Source organism: Canis lupus, chromosome 33 (assembly GCF_003254725.2).
Source record: "Canis lupus dingo isolate Sandy chromosome 33, ASM325472v2, whole genome shotgun sequence".
Lineage (NCBI taxonomy): Eukaryota > Metazoa > Chordata > Mammalia > Carnivora > Canidae > Canis > Canis lupus.
The window spans coordinates 19,106,946-19,127,992 of NC_064275.1; the positions used below are offsets into that span (position 1 = coordinate 19,106,946).

The 21,047-nt window shown below is 35.2% G+C and overlaps 1 protein-coding gene across 36 annotated transcripts in view; it reads right to left on the reverse strand.

The window, feature by feature from the left end:
• ZBTB20 (zinc finger and BTB domain containing 20) overlaps positions 1-21,047 on the reverse strand; it is a 773,610-nt gene that overhangs the window by 406,687 nt on the left and 345,876 nt on the right. For 2 of the 36 annotated variants that reach the window (XM_049105224.1, XM_049105221.1), the window contains exon 1: positions 12,693-17,745. The exons of the other annotated variants lie outside the window; for them this stretch is intronic. The gene's annotated coding sequence lies outside the window, so the exon portion shown is untranslated. Of the gene's footprint in view, positions 1-12,692; positions 17,746-21,047 lie in introns of those variants that run through there. 36 annotated transcript variants of the gene reach the window in all.

Here is a 21,047-nt window from a genome sequence, read left to right on the forward strand (position 1 = left end):
TCTTTCAAGATGTTTGAAACATGATTCCTTAATTTCTTAATTCCATAGATTTTCTATGTATTTGGATTCATATCATCTGCAACTCTGATGGACATGCTTTCATCCCAGTAATTGAAAAAAAAATGGTGGCCAAAATACGGCTTAGGATTCTCCTGACTTATTCCATAGGAATCTCTTCTATTATGACATTGAGCCATTTGTTTGCACTTAATAGTGTGGTCATTCAACCAGGTACCAATCCACCTGTACATCTAACCAGGCAAGATCAGATCATATATTGTTGATCCGCTTTCACTGAAGTCATTCTGGTTTATAGCAAGCACCATTTCTTTCAGGGGAATCATAAACCACCGCTTTATGCTTTATTGTTTGAATAATACATCTAGGTCTTTCTCAGGAGTGACATCGTGTTGTTTGTCCTTATAAACTATCTTCTTATACTTCCCAAAAATCAGAACACGTTTTGCACTCCTAGTTATCTAACACTTTTTGTTGCTTCTCCTCAGCTACAAATGGCAATAATTACTTATCTTATTGGCAAATCCTCTCACTAGCTTATGGTTCTCTAGCCCTATTTTCAGGCTCTTCTCCTTTTCCTTTTTCCTGTTTCCTTCCAAGGAATAGAGTCACTCCTGTGTAATCATGGATTGCATCCAGAGATGCTGGTCAGGGGTAGATCTGCAAACTAGAAGAGTATGGAGAATTTAAGGTGCTGTCCTTGGGCCTGGCCATGCTGGCAGAGGAGAATGGGCTGTGATTAGGTGAGGCTTTGCTTTCATCTCTACGAATGGCTCTGCCTGACTTCTGTTTTTGACTTGTAGCTGTGCCCCTGGACAGGGCTACCTCCTTTTCTTACTCTGGATGATTTCCTTGGCCAAAGATTCAAGACAGCGTTGTATTTTTCAGTCTTTCATTGAGAAAGGTTGTAATATATAACACTTTCATTTTTCCACAAAGACTTTCTCTGAGGCAGGCATGTACCCCGACCTTTACCTAATCAAGAAAAGTTGTTTGGGGTGGGGGGATGGGAAATGGAAAAGCAGGTTGGACTTCAAATGCACAAATCACTTCTAATAAAAACACTAAGATTCAGGTGCCTGAGGTTAGAAATACTGGAGGGAATTCAATTACACTAATTAATATTTAAGAAGGGCTAGAGATCACATACTGAATGTGGGAAACTAGGCCAGTGAGACATGAGCATATGGGGAGGGCAAGATCAACTGATAAAAGTAACAAACAAATCATACATAAATGCTGCAACAGGAATAAAATAGAGAATATAAAATAAATGTTTCAACAGACTCTGAAGAGGAGGTAAATGGTCTACCACATGAAAGCAAAATGTTCTCACACACACAAGACATTTTATTGGTTTTATGTAAACACCTATATTATAAAAACTGTTTTTTTCAAGTAAGTTGGTAGAAATGTTACCCATTTGTAAAAACAGACTTAGTTTGGGTTCTGTGAATTCACAGCATACTGTATTTGCTTTCATTTCCTCACTGGCTCGTTAAATAGTGGTCTCAGTAAGGCATGACTTTCCTACTGGGGCGTTCCCTAATGGCCAAGCCTACCTGGATACCCAAAACCTGATGGAAGGTTGAAAAGCAGCAGAGTATTCTGGGTTCCACACACATTTTTCTTGTTCTGTCTCTGATGTCATTTGGTTGGTTGTCACAGCTTTTACCACATTCTCTCTTTGTACTTGATTGTTTTATTTGTGGTCCGGATAGTCAGTTTTGATTTTTGATCCCTCTTTTGTATACTTCGAAGCTTTTAGAGAAGGCACTAAGTACCAGAACTGTCTTGCCTCTAGCATGTAAATGGTTCCTTCTTCTACAGTAGCATTTACCTAACCTTTTCACTTCTTCTCTATCTCCCTTCCTCCCTTTGCTCTGGTTCATCAGAAGGTCCTATTCCTGAGCCCTCTTCTACCATTCAACTGCTCTTATTCCCTCAAAGCTCCACTCCATAGAAGCCACAATCTGTCAATACACAGGCCCTTCTTGGGAGCTCTGAAAACCAGAAGCCCAGAGAATTCAACTGAACTGTTTTTGTTATCAACATCATTGTGTAGAAACATAGAGTGATAGATGAGAGGAGGACTAAGATTGAGATTTAGGCCCTTTTTTTCAAATTCTCTAGTGTGCACAGATGGTAACTATGGACTGGGCAAACCCCATGTCTATGCACAATGTGTAATATTAGTCTCGTGAAGAGAACAAAGCAAAAAAACAAAAACAAAAACAAAAACAAGATTCTTGCCCTTTAGGACTTTAACCTCTAGTTGAAGAAAGAATTGAACTATACCAAAACCCATAAGAAAAAGCATCCCCAAAGGGTTGAATTGTCCTTAAATAATAAAGGAATAGAGGGAAAAAAATAAGGTTATTTCCTTAAATTTTGAACCAAATTAGTGGTTTTCAAACTATGCTCCATGGTCCCCAAGCTCACAAACAAATGATTACAAAGAGATGACTGAGCAGTTAAATGTTGAATTAAAATGTAAATGCTAAAAATTATATATTTGTATCAATTTATAATTGAGATAAAAATGACATGCAAATTAAATGTATTATGTAGTTTTATTATTTTCCTTTTTTAAGTTCTTATTTAAATTCCAGTTAACACACAATGTAATATTAGTTGCAGGTATAGAATTTAGTGATTCATCACTTACATACAACACCCAGTGCTCATCACAAGTGCCATCCTTAATTCTCATCAACCATTTAACCAGAACACAGACTCTTAAGTACAGAGAGCAAACTGAGGGTTGCTGGAGGGGAAGTGGGTGGGAGGCTTGGTTAAATGTATTTATGTAATTAAAAAAAAAATTGGAGACTGATGTGTTGCTAATAGTTAAATATGTACAGTAAGTTTAACTAGTTTTCACATAGGCCTCAAATTAAGGCTCTGAAATTGGAAGGCAAGCTCTTTAAAAACAAACAAAAAACTGTTGATACATGCAACTGCTTATGTGTGTCTCATGATTTTCTTGACACCATATAGTATTCCATTCCTCATACAAAAATAAACTAAGCTTAAGCCGATATAACAATCCAGTCCTAAGTTTCCATTTCTTTGCATATTCACCTTTATTTATATATAAAGGTATTTCTTTGCATGTATTACCTTTATATATTTATACCTCAGAAACTGACTTTTATAATATTTACTATGATAAACAATTCTAATTTATAAAATGAGTTTAATAAAATACTACTTTTACTAGTTCATACATAAAGGATACAATCACATTTATTTTGAAAAGAGGATGCTGTTGTTTATTTTTTATTTATTTATTTTTGTTTAAATTCAGTTTAGTTAACATATAGTATATCATTAGATTCAGGGTAGAATTTAGTGATTCATCAGTTGCATATAACACCCAGTGCTAGAGGACTCTGTTGTTTAAAAGAAATATGAAAAAAATCCCTGGATCAAAATATTTGTATGATCCCTCCAATTCGAGGCCATACAATTCTCATGGTTCTGGCTCCAGACTGCTTATTTTCTGAATTTATTGACTTGCTGGCTTAGATCACTGCATACAGCAGATATACTGGGCCCAAACCAGATTTCATATACTGGCTACTATCCCTTCAAGCCTAAGAAAGATGATATTTTTACAATGAGGAATAGACTATTTATTATGAAAACATCATGCATCAAAAGAAGTCACTTTGTCTTAAATTTACCCAGTACATGAAATTCATTAGATATTTGTAGAATGCCAGGTTATCATAATTTAATATATTAGTTTAAAATTTAACAGTACTAACTAACCAAAAAATAAGTCAATGGAAACTTCTTTAGGTAAGAAGTACTGCTTTTATTAATTACGTAATATATGGACATTTATTCATTTATTTTTACACTTACCCAAAATGTATTATATCAAAAGACTTCAGAAGACTTTTTCCTAACATTAATCAGTCATTGTTTAATGGCAGAAAAAGAGTGAGCCAAAAATGATTTTCCACTACTACAGAGAATGGAACTAGCAAACCTGAGTTGAAAGATCCATTTTCCAAAACCTGAACTACGCTCTACTATGGAAATGTTTCAGACTTTCTTAACACTGAAGTATAAGTCAATAATAAATTGACTTGATATCTTCTATGGTCTCTATTATATAGTAGTCAAACCAGAATTTTTGTGTGTATTTAGTTTTTAAAGGCCGTGACTTGAAATGTACCATAGTGTATAGGTTACAAATGTACCTGGGTTTCTGTTTGGGCTCCAAAGTCCTAGCTGTGAATTCTTGGGCAAATTACTTAAACTGCCTAAGCCTCAGCTGTCACTTCCATAAAATGGAAGAAATAATAAAAATACCGATTCTTGTGGATTTGTAGTAAGAAATAAATGAATGTATAAAATAATGAATGAAAGTTGCTTAACATGTTGCCTAGCACATAAAATGCTCTTAATAAATATTAACCGTAATTATTAAAATTGCTAAGCATCTAAAAGCCAGTTGTTTGCTTCTGATTTTTCCTCTGACCTGAATTTACTCATAATTTACTGACTATCTGTTCTTCCCTTCTGGAATGATGCTCTATTTAGATTTTTTCTGTTTCTAGAATGTTCTCTGGTTAATATCTCACCACCTGCACCCCAATTATCAGATAGGATTACAGGTCTTCATTCTGGTATTTTTGTATTTGTTTTTTTGTCAGTGCTTGTGTTATTTTCTCGTTCCTACTCAGTGGTTTAAAAAGTAAAACTCAAAGAACTAAACATTATGAGGAATTTATTAAGACTAATGGTTATCAAAATTGGGCAAAAAAGGATGTTATTAAAAATAAATCACACCAAGGGAGAGCAGCTGATGACAGCAGCTGTGAAATGGCTGTACATGGTGGGAATCAGTGAACCCCAAAGAAACAAAAGAAAAAAATGGAAGGCCATGAAACTTACATGATTTACAAGATAAGTTTAAGCTTAATGAACAGATTCTTTGGACTACAGGAGCCAGGGAAGTCATTTCTGGATGAATATTTGCACAATATAGTAACACTGAAAGGACTGGTATTCTCTGATCAAATGGAAATTACTAGTAAGAAGAGAGTGAGAAGACAAATGAAAAATTTTAGTGCATTTGATTTCATTACTGCATCACCTGCATTGAGGAGACATCTTCGTGGATACTGATACAGATGGAATGCCTAAAAAATGCTTGGTAATATGGCAATAGCAATGAGAATGATATATTTTTAAGAGCCAGAGTTAGAAATTCATGGACAAGATAAATTAAAATTAGAACCCATTCGGCCGACATTGGGACAGGGTATTCTATGACAGGAAAGCTTTTCTTAAATAGGACTCTACGGATTTTGCGGTTTGAAAAAATATTTCAAGTAGGTGATAACAAAAACAGCAAACAGTTGGTTTACTGCAAAGATGCATACAGACTTGTGGCTTTTTGCTTTGTGCCTAGGTATCGACCTGCCTCTCAACTTCAATAAGCACTAAATTCAGTTAAAAAGTTAAAAAAAAAAAAAGGCAATAATGCCAAGGAAATTGAGCTGATCATATAGCATCATGCCTGAGAGAATAAATTATCAGGGTGATGAGCAACCAGCTGAAACAGGACTAGCAAACTTAACCCAAGTCAAGAAGGCAGTCTATATTGTTAAAACAAAAATATTACTAAGCAGAACCAAAGTTGTTCTTCATGGGAATAACAAGTGAATTTTTTTTTTCTGAAAATCTACTTGGAGAACTCCTATGAGACTACTCCAAATGTGGAGATTCTTTTCAGAACTGCTCTTGTTGCAAATGAAATTTAAAGACTTTTGATGAAACAAGTGAAACCTTATCAAAAAAGAGCCTTTAAATTACCAAAAACAAAATACTAGCCTAGTTAGGAAAAGGAAACTTAAGTCACTCACAAATGTTGGATAACACTGACTTAGACATAGTTGGAAGTATTTCCATTAAAGTCCTGAAAGCTTCCCTTTTTGAGAAGAAATTGTTCTCTCCTAAAAACCCGTATTTAATTATAAACCAGTACCAAATGTATATTCACTTGAAATCTCCACTTAGAAAAAAAACTGAAACACCAAAATTCATTCATCTCCATTCCAATATGAGCTTATGTAAGCTCCAAAAATCATCTTAAAAAGAAAAACATCACTCTCTCTTCTAATTAAGTATTCATGCTTTTTTTCAGTAGTTGGATATTTTTAGAATAACAATATGCAAGAGTATGATGTCATAGTGAATATAACCACCAGGTCAATATGATAACTTAATATATGACTTTAATTGAGCTTTCCTTTAATCCTACTATTCTATAAATAACTTCTTCATTCTGCCATGATTAAAATATCTTCTCATCAAATTTGATATAAAGGCACTAGATATGGTAAATATATTTCTGGCTTAAAGTGACAACAATGCAAATTGTATGATAAAGACTGTATCATCGTCCCACTTTCATTTTGATAAACTCTCTTTTTAGGTGATATCATTTCATGTTAGGCTTTTTTGTGCTGCTTAATATTATAATTAATAATTCATATTTTTGTCTTTCCCCTCTCACTCTGACAACTTTTATTTTTAATCGGTGGGCATGTGCCAAATTGGTTTGTTATTTATTTATAATGTAAAATGACAAGGAAATTGAATATGTGGAATAAGAGAGATTTTCTTTCATATAATAAAAAAATTTTTAGTAATGGAATATATCTTGCTTATCCTTACTGACTCAAGAATTTTAGATGGGTTAGATCAGATGGCACCAGTACCTCATATGACAACACGTAATAAACATATTAAATGGAACTGTTCATTTATGTTTTTAAAATTCATTTTAGTTTGTGAAGACAGCTGGGCACATGCATAAAAAGAGGACAAAAAAAATAACAAAAATTTTAAAAGACTCCTTATTCTGATAGATCCTATAGTGCCAAGTTAAGTAAAAATTCTGACCAAACAGATCTATTTGTATTCTCTCCTAAATGCTAAAACATGCAAATTTAGTAGGAACAAACACAGAGAATTTCAAAGATACGGAATTTCCATTAAAATAAATAAAAAGTTCTGACTTGTAGGGCTTTGCAGAGCATTAAATGATTCCTTCAGTTTTCCTCCTAACCAGAAGCTGCATAATTTGAAGTCTAGAGCACTGAATGGCTACGGCAGGAAACCTTGGAGAATGGTCTTGGGACATCCACAACCAAATCACCAGAGGAGCTGGCTAGAATGAAGAATCACAGGCCCTGTCCAAGAGCTACTGTAGAATCAGAATCTTTAAGGATATGACCCTAGAATCTGCATTTACAGCCAGCACCTGAGCTGGAATTAAGTTTGAGAATATCTTATGCCAAAACCCCTGCTTCTCACCAGAGGTGCCCCTGGTCAGTAAGCTTTTTCGATTCATCCTTCGAGTTGAACAGTGACCTTGAAATGTGAAAGTTATATACACGAACCATAACACATTTGATCAAGTAATATGCTTCCTGAAAGATTCCAGCATCTCTCATTTCTCCTATTAATTTAAGAACCATAGTCTACTGTCACTGCCCTGCCTAAGGCAGCCGCTTCTCTCTCGCTCTACCTTTGTTGTCAACCGGTGCAAAATATTCAGGCTTTGATTATCACCCAATTAGTCTCCATCACTTGGAACAAGAAACCTTTTCCCAAGGATTTGGTCCCAATGCCCATTTAAAACTTGACCATTAACAGACTATATTTGTATATAATATTGAACTCTTCAAAATAATTTGATGACCTTAATTATCTTGATCATTACTAAAGTGGAGGAGGTTTGTAGGTTGACATTGAGCCAGATGTGCGAACTGATGTATAGGGAAGTTAAATCCTTTAACTAAGTTTAACTCGTTAAATGGTAGCATCTGAACTAGAGCATAGACATTCTAACCTTATACTGCCCTGCTTTTCAACCTGCTCCTTGCGCAAATCTTCTGTTGCCTTTATGGAAAATGCCCATTTTATAGGCTCTGTATCTGACCTATTTTGTCTATACTTTCGTGTAAATGGTATTTATCTTTCAAAAATGCATTATGAGAAAAAAACTAATTTTACTGTGTACCATAGGACTTTGCAATCTGGGATGGTCCAGTTTAAAATAGCAATAATAGCAATGCTAGTGCCAATGCTGGGAGGTACTATTTCTGACCTGGTAAAGAGCTCAATTGTAAAAATCTTATCATTTTGAATTTCCATAATTCACTTTAAGGTTTAGTGCTAGTGTGGATTTAAGAAAGAAAATATAACTGCTGCCATGTTGAATGTATATCAAAAAATTACCAATAGCCTTGACTACTAGTTGGTTAGCTGTATTTCACGATTTGAAGGTAACCATGGAAAGCTGTATTTTAGAATCTCATTCATAATAACTGCCATATAATGAAAGGAAATAGAAACTATTAGCATAGGTATAATGTTAACGAACTGTGAATTTTCAATAGAGCTTTATCAGACCAGATTACTTGAAAAATGTTACCTGCCCGTAGGAAGAACATACCCTCCACCCCCCACCACACATACAGAGGCATACATACGAATGTTCATATTTAAGTTTTAAGGGAAAAAGACCAATAAATCTATCAAGCACTTTTACTCAAGTGGCATTATAGGATCGTTCACAAATGGGAGTAGATTTATATTTTAGTATATTTTGATCCTCGGAGGTTAGAGCAAGGGGTAAGCTGAGGAAAAGGATGGCGAATGTGTGTTTTTTGGGGAGGGGGCTTGGAGTGTGTGCACTTGGTGAATTTAAGCACCCTGAATTTAATGAAGAAAAATGTTATTATTCTGTGTTTATATATCTTTGTGTGAAACAAGTTCTTTTCTCCATAACTGTAGTTTACATAGGCTCTATCGTAACACCCTTTGAGAATCCCTTTAAACATCAAAATGGATTTTTCCAAATAAAAAAATCCCATGATTTAGCTTTATTAACATCTGAATGAATGTTTCCATTGATTTGTCCAGAAGAGGGAACTGAGTATGGTTTAGAGAGCAATCTTTTTCATGATGATCAGTAGCAATGTTTCCCTTCTATCAGAAAGCAAGCTATAGAAATACAAAGCATTAGATATACACCTAGATAAAAATAATATTGTAGAGTCCAACTGGTATCTGAGAGGTGAGGACAGGCTGAGATGGACTCCTTGGCTTCCTTCTGTCCCAAAATTTTCTGTTTCCTTATTTCCTATGGTTACCACCATGGAACATGTTAAAATCTCAGTAGGGACTCTGTTTCAACTTTTCCTTTCAAAACACAGTGAAAAAGCTTAATGGAAAAAAAATGTCCTTCCTATCTCCATGCCAGGCACAGTGTAAGATCCACAAACTTAAAAGCCAGGCAAATAGACTTTTATGTGCCCCAAAGCTCGGCAAGTGACCTAGTGCTACAAAAATTCCCAAATAGGCATGTGACCTGACTAATGTGTGCTGTGAGATGAGTCAAGGAAAATGGAACCATCTGTACTTTTATTGGACAGTCAAATAATTCCTTTCTGTCCATCCAAAAACATAATTTGTATATTTTAAGGGAGAAACAAGAGGATCCCTGCGCCACCCAGGGATCCCTAGGCCAGTAGTTCTTAGCTCAGATTATACATTAGAATCATCTGGGAAGCTTTTAAAAACTTCTGATGCTCAGACCCCACCCCCAGAACAATTCATCATCAGAATTTCTTGCATATAAGGCCTGGACATGGGTGTTGGTTTCAGAGCTCCCCTAGATGACAGTAATGTGCAGCTGGATTGCGAACCTCTGCACTACGCTGTCCTACTCCCCATGAAGATCAGTAGACTTATACCGGGGTGAGGTAGTACTGGTAACAATGCCCTAAATGTCTTTGCAATGGCTTTTCCCCTGCCTCACCATATATTCCTCACCACATTTGTTCTTGACTATCTGAAAAAGTAATATACATGCGGAAATTTTTACAAAGCATTGTCACAGGAGAACATGGTCATAAGTCCACCGAAGAGAAGCTGTTCATATCATTCTATGGGCTATGATGAATGAACACAAGGAAGACTCAAGTTCATTACTCTGATCCCCAAAAGGGGAGTATAAGGCTGGTCTTAAAAGCCCTTTGTACCAAAGCAACTCACTAAAATTTGGAATGGCCTCCTCTCTTTTCACAAATCCAACAAGAATAGCTACTAGATCCAAGGGGGAAAAGATCCAATTACCACTCCTTTATAAAGAAATTTCACTCAGGATCTCAAGGCAACTGAAAGTCATTCAAAACATACAAGTAGTATGTAAAGAAAAAGAAGTAAAGAAAAATGTGTGTAGTAGAAAGATAGTAAGATTTCAAGTCAGGAGTCTTAGAATTTTGACTGTCCTCTGCCACTTTACTGCCATGACTAGAAACCACTTAGCCTCAATTTCCTTTTCTGTACTTATGCTACATCTCATAGTGATTTTAAAAGTGTGGTTCCCACCAGCATCATTTGGGAACTCATGAAAGAAATGCAAATCATTAGTCCTTACCCTAGATTCAGAATCAGAAACTCTGGGAGAGGGGCCCAGCAGTCTGTGTTTTAATAAGCACTCCAAGTGATTCTGATGCATCTACTTCCATGGAGTTGTTGTTTAAGGATAAGAGTAGATTGTGCATAAAATTGTTAATTTTTATTACTGTCTGCTTATTCAGAAATCTCAAATTCTCTCACAGAAATATTTAGAGAAATCATGTTATAGTCTACATTAGTTAGATTAATAAACCTCACTTCTGAATTTCACTTTGAATGTGTAGACGAGGAACAAGTCAACCAGAGGTTATGCAATTAGCTTGGAGTCAAAGAGAAAGCAAGGAGTAGAACTGAGAAGGAAACCCCAGAGTGAACTTGATTTTAATTCAATCAAACTGTTAAGGTACCAACCACGCACTCTCATCTATAATCATAATGAACCTTTTTATAAACAAATCTCTATCTTCTCAGCTAAAAAAATTTTTTTAACAGTACCTTTTCAAATTTTAAAACAGATTGACTTCTATGATTCTGGGCTAAAGGCAGCTCAAGAAACAATAAGAAGTCATCAGCTTTCTATAGTGAAAAGGTACAATTGCTTAGACCCCTCCTTGTGTGAAGTGCAGACAATCCTCTCCTTGCTCACCTCCTATTTCTGACCATTGCTAATGGTGGAAATTCTGGTAAATAAAAGTACATAGCTAGTGGTTGGGTTCAATCTGTAATGTTTCTATAATTTTTATAATTATTTCTATAATATTATTATTTGGATACTACAAAACATAAACCGGGTTTTAGGAGATGCTTTTGGATGGTTTTCTCCCCCATGCTTCTGATAGCAGTCCTCTATCTTTTTGCTGTAATTTATCTGATATAGCTTCTAAGATGCTTGATATTTTCACAGGCAAGGGTGCAGAAAAACAAAGAGAGAGCGAATGGGTTGTTAATGAAATTCTCTGATTGTAAAAAGCACTTTGCAATGATCAGGTGGTAAATAATAATAAGAGGAAATAACATAAAGTGCCTGGATGCCACAGCAATAGTCACTATATAAATGCAGAAGAGATCAGACATGAATAGAATTTGCATTTTATGCAGCTTCTGCATGTGTATATGGAATATACAGTTGCTAATTTTTCCATAATACTGGTAAAATATTGTTCAAAATCTATTCTCACTATCTCCTCACTTTAAAAGACATCATACAGAAACATCCATCTGTCCTAATGAAATGGTGAATGTGTTAAAGAGGCTAGAGAAAGAGCCTCTTTGCACGCATGAAAAGAAAAAAAAAAGAGCTCAAATAAGAGGAGAAAGTGAAGAAGAGGGAATGGTAACACTTTGGAGACATGCACTAAGGTGATCTTTGAGAAACAGGAGGGATAAGTAACTGTTAACATATGGCAGAGGAGCTATGATGAAGAGACATGGTCATACAGCAAAAATACAGGCCTTGCTGTCTCTCTGCTGGGCTGTTGTTACAGTGGTGGTTCTTTTTACATGGAATCAGGGAGAAGGTGACAAGTATGGGTTTTTGTTGCTATTATTGCTGTTTATCTCAGCTCTATTACTAACAGCAACCCCATACCAGATTTTTCCAGCAGTTCCCAAGCTCAGTACTTATCGTGACTTTGCCTTCAATTTGCACATTATTTTCCCTTAGTACTTTACCTGTTTATGACCAAAGGCCCATTCATTAGGTATCTTAAATCCTAGCCCATGGTTACTCTACTTTTGAGACAAGAAGATGCTAAGAGTTGGGGAGTTTCTCTTAGTCATAGGGGAAGAGTCTGATTAGGATTCTGAGAAAGCAGAGACCTTGATAAAAAACACCACTAGCCAAACAATACCAAGCAGTGAAAAGTTAATCAGCCAAAAAAATAGAATTCTCTCCCTTCCTTTGTCCTCTTCCTTTGTCAAATAAAAGATTGTTTCTAAAATTTTTTCTGTCTCTGGTCTTAAAAAGCAGGATTGGACTTGCACATACAACTGTATTTCAAAATATCTCAAATTTCCAACTTGGAAGAAGACACATAAACTTTCTCAGAGAAACTCAGAGAAAGTAACTCTGCATATTCACAAAACTTTCACTTATTTCTAGAATAGAATAGGAAAATGAAGAGATAAGTACCAACATAAGAAAGGAGTAATAATATTAATAATAATGATATTAATAGAATACTTGGGATCCTAGAGCATGTTTTATCACAAAGATTCACCTGCATTAAGGGAGACTCCAGGACAAGGAGGTCGGTAAGGTTATATTTCTATCTTCAGGATTCAGCCAAAGTCAGACTCTCCGGAAAGCTGTAAATGCTCTCAGAACAGACTTTAGTAATGAGATTGGAACGAATGCTGGGACCGTGGCATAAAAGCATCTTCCTGTCCCTTGTTCTAAAAGTTAACTATTAAACCATGTGTTGTTCATTCTGATTTGTTTTACTCAACTCTAGAAGCAAGGACACTCTGATCAGATTGCCCTGGGCAACTGAATACCTAGTGAAGCTTTTCTGAAGACAGTGTTCTTCCCACCAGCTTTATCCACAGGGCATCTATTATCAGACTATCAATTCTGTGTTACTGGGAAAGGATGGAAAGTATATTTTTTTTGAAGAACAAGTTCTTTCTCTCCCTGAGTTTTCTGCTTTTCGGTACATTCAACATTTTAAGTACTTGATCTCCTCCCTGCCCCACCCCCATTCTCTTTTTTTCTACTCTAGTCTATTCTTTTAATTATTTACAGACTCGCTTGTCTGGACACTTCATTTTAGTAGAAGTTGGCTGATTTTTTTCAACACCTTTTAGTGGAATGCAGTAGGAGACGCATAGTGAGGGAATTGGTCTTAACGGTATTTTTAGTTTTTTTTTTTTTTTTTTTTTTCTGTGACAGAGATCTTTTCCCCTTATTGATTTTCCCCTGTGGACTGTCCACTCTATGGCTTGAAATGGAGACAACGGTGTTTGAAAAATTGGTTGTTAGTCACTGTTCAAACCATTTTTCAAAACAGCTCTTGTAAGCCCCATTTTATTCTGTTTTAAGGAGGGTTTTGTTAGGGCTGGTTTCATTTTCTTTGAGGAGTCATGCTGGCAGAGAAATACAGTCTAGAACTTTGCTTTTAAATGTGGTATGATCGGGATTATAACCATATTGAATCTATATTCAAAACGTATTATATTGAGCCTGTGCAGCTAAAAGGAAAAAGAGGTCATAAGTCTTCAATATTTTTCACAAACATGAACACCAAAGGATGGAAATGCTAAAGTTCACCAAGCACAACGTAACACCCTGCCGTTGGAAAGATATTTTCTCATGCTCAAAATTCATTGTGGGGGGAGGACATTTATACATAAGATTTTCCTCCATATTTTTAATAATGAACACTTGTGAATATCCCTTATGTTTATATAATATCCATGCAGTATCACTTTTGTGAAAATGATACAAACAGCATGACAGGAAGTCCATTTTGAATACAACTGAAAATAGCACCATCCTATGCTCATCTTCTAAAACCATTAATTTTCACTTAATTAAGACTCAATGCTTTCCAGGGAAGAATAAAAGTTGAAGAATTTGGGGATTAAGAGAAAAGGTGAAAATAAACAAAGGTATTCAGAGCTATAGAAAATGGCAATATTTGTTTAAAAAAACAGGTTTGGGGCCAAGTGAGTATTGACAAACACATAATAAACTTTCTGAATATTCAATAAGTAAAAGAATGAAACATATACCTCACTTTAAATTAAAGTAATAAATAATAATGAAGAAAAATCAAAATTGACAATAGGTCAAATTTGAGGGAAGGACATTGAAACAAACATTCATTGCCATTGGAGAAAAGGTGAACATCAGAGAAACATCCCAGGAAAAACCTCTTGATGTGCAAACAAAAACTCAGCATTATACAATAAAGTTTGCATATTTTTCTTTTCAGAGAAATATTTGAAGAAAGATGGTCCTAAGGTTTGTGTTGTAGTTTCTTTTTTTTTTTTTAAAGACTTTATTTATTTATTCATTAAGACAGAGAGAGAGAGAGGTAGAGACACAGGCAGAGGGAGAAGCAGGCTCCGTGCAGGGAGCCTGATGTGGGACTCGATCCCCGGACCCCAGGATTATGCCCTGGGTCGAAGGCAGACGCTCAACCACTGAGCCACCCAGGCATCCCCATCCTTTCTTCCTTCCTATCTTTTCTTTTCTTTCTTTTTTTTCTTTCTTTCTTTCTTTCTTTCTTTCTTTCTTTCTTTCTTTCTTCTTCTTTCTTTCTTTCTTTCTTTCTTTCTTTCTTTCTTTCTTTTTTAGCTAAAATATCACTTTAAATTTCTAAATTCTAGGGAAATTTCAGGACATCCTTTTAGAAGATCTGATCCAAATGGAGGAAGTGGTTGTGGTAAAGTGATAAATTAGGCCAATCTACGCTTAAAACAAAGTTCTGGTACTTAGAGTGTAAAGTGGCATTCAATGGTCCAACTGCACAAAGGCAAATTAGAAAATCAGGTCCACGGGGCACCTGAGTGGCTTAGTCGGTTAAGCCTTAACTCTTGGTTTTAGTTCAGGTCATGATCTCAGGATAGTGAGATATGGTTCTGTATTGGGCTCATGCTCAGCAGGGAGTCTGCTTGTTCCTCTCCCTCCCTCTCTGCCATCCCCTTCTGCTGTGCTCTCTCTCTCTCTCTCTCTAAAATAAATGAATATATAAAACCTTGAAAAAAGAAAAGAAAAGAAAAATGAAAAGAAAAAAAAGAGAAGAAAAGAAAAAGAAAAAGAAAATCAGGCCTTAGTACTACCCTGGAAAATAAAGATTCTCAATTTGAAGTGTAGTCCTATCATTGCTTTACTGTATGTGGAAAACATGGTGACATTATATATCTCTATTTTTGGTGATCCTAAGGAAAAAAACAATACTATTTTTTGGTATGTATTTTCTAAACTGTAAACTGTACAGAGGCATCTAAAAGTAAGCTGATATTAATGCCTCTTTAGAGAAACATATAGATTGGTGATGAATGGATATAAAATGTTTTAAATATTTGCTTTATAAAAATACTAAATACTACTAGTACTACTACTAGTACTATTACTAATCCTTCCAGAAAGTTGGTGTGAGAAAAGTCTACAGGATACAGTCTACAGAATACAATTGTTGAGAAGAATCAGCAGATTTTAATTTTGGAAAAAAAATATGAAGACAAGACACAGAATGTTTTTCATGGGCAGTCAAAAACTCCTGGTCTATGAGAACTAGTAACAACCTGTCTCCTAAAACCAAAGGACGCAGTGAAGAAAGCTGCCTGGACTCCTGTGCTTTGCCCTTCTGGAGATCCAGTGAATCCATAGCCCTGAGTTCATATTTCCATTAAAATGATAACACAGTAAAATCTCATCATCACTTTGTTTGCTTTGATGAAATTGGCCATGCCCCCAATTAAATTATACTACAAACTTCTTTCCCACTACCAATAAGGTAAACATAAAGCCAGGTGCAAGCATTTGGTAATGGAGAAAAGATGGGTTTTAGAGTCTTAGAAACTTGAGTTTGTATCCTATTTCCACCCTTTAACAAGTCATTTAACCTCTCTAGGTCAACATTTTCTTATCTATTAAGTAAAGATAATGGTACCTATCTCACAGGATTATTTTAAGAATTAAATGCACAATGCATGGTATAGAGAGGTCACTCAATAAAAGGAGCCAAATCACTGCCTGCACTAAAATCCAGATAAAACATATTTAGCCAGGACTACTCCTCCGTGCAGGTAGATCTGGTGTCCATGCTACAAAATCCATTAAGCTGAAATAATTTGGTCATTTTAACAATACTCTTCAGAGATTTTTTAAAATGACATTTCCCAAAAGTCAAGCTAACTTATGGTTATATGGAATTGCTGCATTTAAAAGGGTGCTTCATTCATTCATAAAATAGCGTATCTGGTTTTGTTCCCCCAAATCCAGGGTCATAGAGACCTTCAACCATCAAAGATAAAACTGATGTTTAGAAAACCCTGTTGTTGTTGTTGTTTTTTTGATTACACTAGGAAATGAATGCAGATGATTAGGATGACAGCAAGTGCCCCCTAAGTCATAGCAACATGGAAAAGAAATCTGCCATGCAGATGAACAAGAATGGAATGACGAAACACTTGTGAGAAATGGAGGAGTAAAGAGCAATATCGAGTCCTAGAAGACTGTTAAGTTAAACTAACTCTGACTCTGAGCTGAGAAGTAAAGATTCAATAATACATACCTGTGGGAAGAAAAGCAGTAAGAGCAAAAGTCCTAGGAACTGAGAAGCATTTAGGAATAAAATCCTTAAGTAGAAGTTCCAAGGTGGTGCTAGCTTCAGAAAATACAAATATTGATGGGTTAAATCAGGACTGAGGAAAATATAAGACCAAATATGGGCAGCTCAGAGGGAAAAAAATAGGCAGCTTGGGACTCAACTGTCATCACAATTCATTTGTGTTTCACATCCCACTGTTTGTGACATTAACAGAATTTCGAATTTAGCAATGAACTATTTTTGTATTGTGAATCTCTGCAGCCATTTTCCATATGTAGCTACCACTGCAACGAGCAATAATAGCCTTTGATCTTTAGAATACTTCCAATTAATACTATTCAAATTAGGGGTCACCTAACAGTTTCTCACGTTAATTCACTTTTTCTTCTATTTGAAGTGGAGTGTTATCCCTGCTCTTTATTTGCATCAAGTCCAAATTATTTGACTATTTTAGTAACGAATCCTTTGGTTGCTTTTGCTTTTATTATCATTTTTTCAAAAGATATAGTTTTAGATTTTGAATTCTATTTTCACTTAACTAGAATAGCTACAGCAAATCTTGACATGAAGTCATTTAAACAGGTAAAATTTACTCACAGAATTCCTACTGTGGGTCAAACATTAAGCAAGACGATTTTAAGTATTACTAGTTTATATTAATAAACTATTATATATATGTATACACACACACAAATACATATATACACACATATATATATGTGTACTTATATATATGAATGATGAGTTCATATTCATTGCACCCAGGGCTTTTATGTCTTGTTGTTTTTTGCTGTCGTTAATGGATATCATTTATTGAGTAACTATTATGTTCCGAGGACTCCTGTAGGCACTGTACACACCTACCATATAATAAGGCCACTATTTCTCCATTTTCCACTTGAGGTCTTAGACACAAGAAATAGCATATCTGTGAGCATGTGATTTGAATGGTGGATGTGATAACCAAAAACATGGCTATGCAACTATAGAATCTATGTTTCTTTTCACTACCTAGTTCTGTCTACAAGCAAGCCCACAGTTTTAGACAGTTATCATAATACATTGTCGAGATTTCACATAACTGCTTTGTCCTAATACAGTGTTATTCCATTGTGTCATCATTCTCTTAAAATCATTTACACTTTCATAGGACATCTACATTGACATTCACATGTCTTTTCTTTTAAAATGTAAAAAATTCTTTAAGCACCTACTATGAGGCACATGCCAAACTAGATATCTTTGTTCACCATCATGTTAAAATACAGATCTGCAGCGAAGAATCTTCTCCTTCCGAAAGACACCTCTTTAGTTAAAATCATATTTCTCATCCTTTTCAGTCCCTGATGGTATAAAGAAATGTAGCACTATGTGAAAAACATGAGCTTTAGACTTAAAAGTTCCTTTTAATAAAACAAACCTAGTTAGTTACAAATTGTCGAAACAAAATCTGCAACATGAAGGTCATTTAAAGGAGATTTAAACATCATTTCTACCTAGAAACAGAAAATTAGTCTGCATAATGTCATTTATCTACTGAGCTAAATTATATTATAATTTTCAGCTATAAACCCAGATTCTTAATGTGTGTTGCAAAGATGATATTTCTGACCTACCCCCAGTAGGAAATGTGTTTTGAGTTGTTTTGTCAGTAGTGATAATGGAGTTGCACTGGACAAAATATATTTTCAGCAAGTTTCCTTGGTAATGAAAATAACTGTAATAGTAATAATAATAATAATAATAATAATAGTAATTAGCATCGTAATGATACCATTTGTTGAATATGTTACTATGTGCCAAGTACTGTGATTAACACTTTATGTTCATTATTTTATTCATTTCTCAAAATATCTCATGAGGTATATGCTATTAACAACCGAATTTACAGAGAAAGACACTGAGACACAGAGAGGTCAAATAACCTGCCGAAGGTCACACAGATGGAAAAAAAGCAAAGCCAAACTTTGAACCTAATGAGTCTGACTCTCACACCTACATAAGGTGGGGGCAATAGCAGGTGCTATGATGTGTGTGCAGGAGAATATTGCATTTGTGCTGTTCTGTCTACATCAACTAGAACTGGGACCCAGCTAATTTGTAAGTCCAAATCTGAAGACAGCTAATAGGAGCTAAAATTTGAGTTTCTGCTATTCATATGGCCTGCTAATTAAAATGTTCCCTTCTGAGAAGATGGTGGCTGGTTGGCATAACCCTAGAACATAATACGTGTTCAAAAAAGTATCTGATGAATGTTAATAATGGTTTCTCTAAGTGTTAAGTTAATAGGTGATTTCCCTTCCCACCCTCTTTTTAAGAAAATACATTGCCCAATTCTCCAAAATATTTTCACCAAGGGCATATGATACTTAGGTAAGTAAGTGAAAAATTAGAACTTTACTTTAAAAATTCTTTGTGTTTTGTTTTGCTATTAGGTTGTTAGTCTCAGTTAAATAACAATTCCCTCTGGGGAATCTTTCCAGTTGCTCTACTCTCTGATCTATTCTAGGATGGTACTCTTTATCTTTCATAGAACTTTATGAAAGCCACATACTACTGTTAACTGTCACCTCTATGTTTAGTCCCATGATGACTCTATAATTTATTTACCTCTCAGATCCTTGGACATCTAGGGTGACTTACATTCAGTTCATTAAGAACAAACAAACAACCCAGAATGGACACATGCACACACACACACACAAAGAAGTAAAAAAATGAAAAAGAATAATCATGTGGTTGACTACATGCTTTTTGGTCCTTGCACGTGTTTTGTTTCTCCCTTTACATTATGTGCAGGTCTCCATGAAAAACGACTTCCCACTACAAGGAGTATCCTGAATTGACTGGTCTGGTCACAGAGAAGTTTATGAATGCAATAAGGTATACACGTGCGTGTACACACACATACACACACACACACACATTCAATACAAACACACTATGAAATATCATGAATATAATTGGAAGTCATGGCGAATGCAGCAGCCAATGTCTCCAAAATGAAGCACATTTTTATATTTATATTACTTTACATTTAGTAATTTTACTTTCTATCCCCAATATACTATATACACTAATATAAACTTCATGTAGGTATAAACTTTATTTTATTTATCACTGTATCTCTATTTCCTAGAAGAGAACAGGGCACTAAACATTCAATAAGTATGTTTTTTTTTAAAAAGGAAGAAAAAGATATAGAAATTCTCACAATATTTTTCATATTGTTCTGGAAATAATAAAAGGAGTGGGTGTTTTCAGTACTTTTCCAGAAAAACATGAATCAGCAATGAAATTGCGAGCTCTCATCCTGTTCCTCAGACCAACTACCAAATTCCTTCATGTACAATATGTCCCTGCTAGCCTACTAATACCCAATTCCTGGCACTACTGAGTAGTAGGTGAGATTAGCTTGAGACCCTCCATATTTTGCCAATAATGGAGGTTGCTGCCATATAGACTCCAGCATTTCCTACACTTTAGCTGATTCCCTAGAGGGGCAATGGAGAGAGACAGTTTTCCTATTGTCAGGTACACTTGCTAACGCTAACACATTTCTTTCCTCCTCTCAAAGAGGATAGTGGCAATAAAATCACTGATTGATGGTGGTAGAAATGGAATTATAAGGTCCCAGCGATGCCTCCTACCCCAGGCTTGGGGGATACAATCTCCTGCTTAGAGGGAAGTCAGAGGTCCTTACAAAGTTTACTTATGTTTCATAGCTTCCAAATTGTCACAGGATCCTACTATATGAAATTGCTATCAGCAAAATGTATACTTAATACATTAATGCAAATCTTGAGTTTTACTCAAGAGGAGATTATGTGACAATTCCCTAGTATGAAGAAGATAATATTCTAGTGATAAATAATCCTAGATTATGAGTTTTTTCAGACAGCTGACTGTCTCATGCTTATTCATCTTTGTATCTCTAGTACCCAGACTCAACATATGACTTAGCATATAGTAATTTTCAATAAATGATAGCTAAAATAATTAAAGAATTAAAGAATACCATGCTGAGATATGACCTAAAGGGTTCAAACAAAAGCAGATTTTTTTCTAAGCTTGATCTTTCCAGTTTTATTGACAAGGCAATCATCACGTATTATTGAATATGCATTAGTGTTTTAGGTAGTGTTAATATAATAAAGTCTCATACACTGTGGTACGGAAATCCCACCATTTTATGTTCACATATCAAATATTTTAGTCAAAATCTTGAAACAGTGGTTTTCAAACTTGAGTGTGCATTACTAAGCCGGGTAGCTTTTTAAATTCAAGATCCCCAGA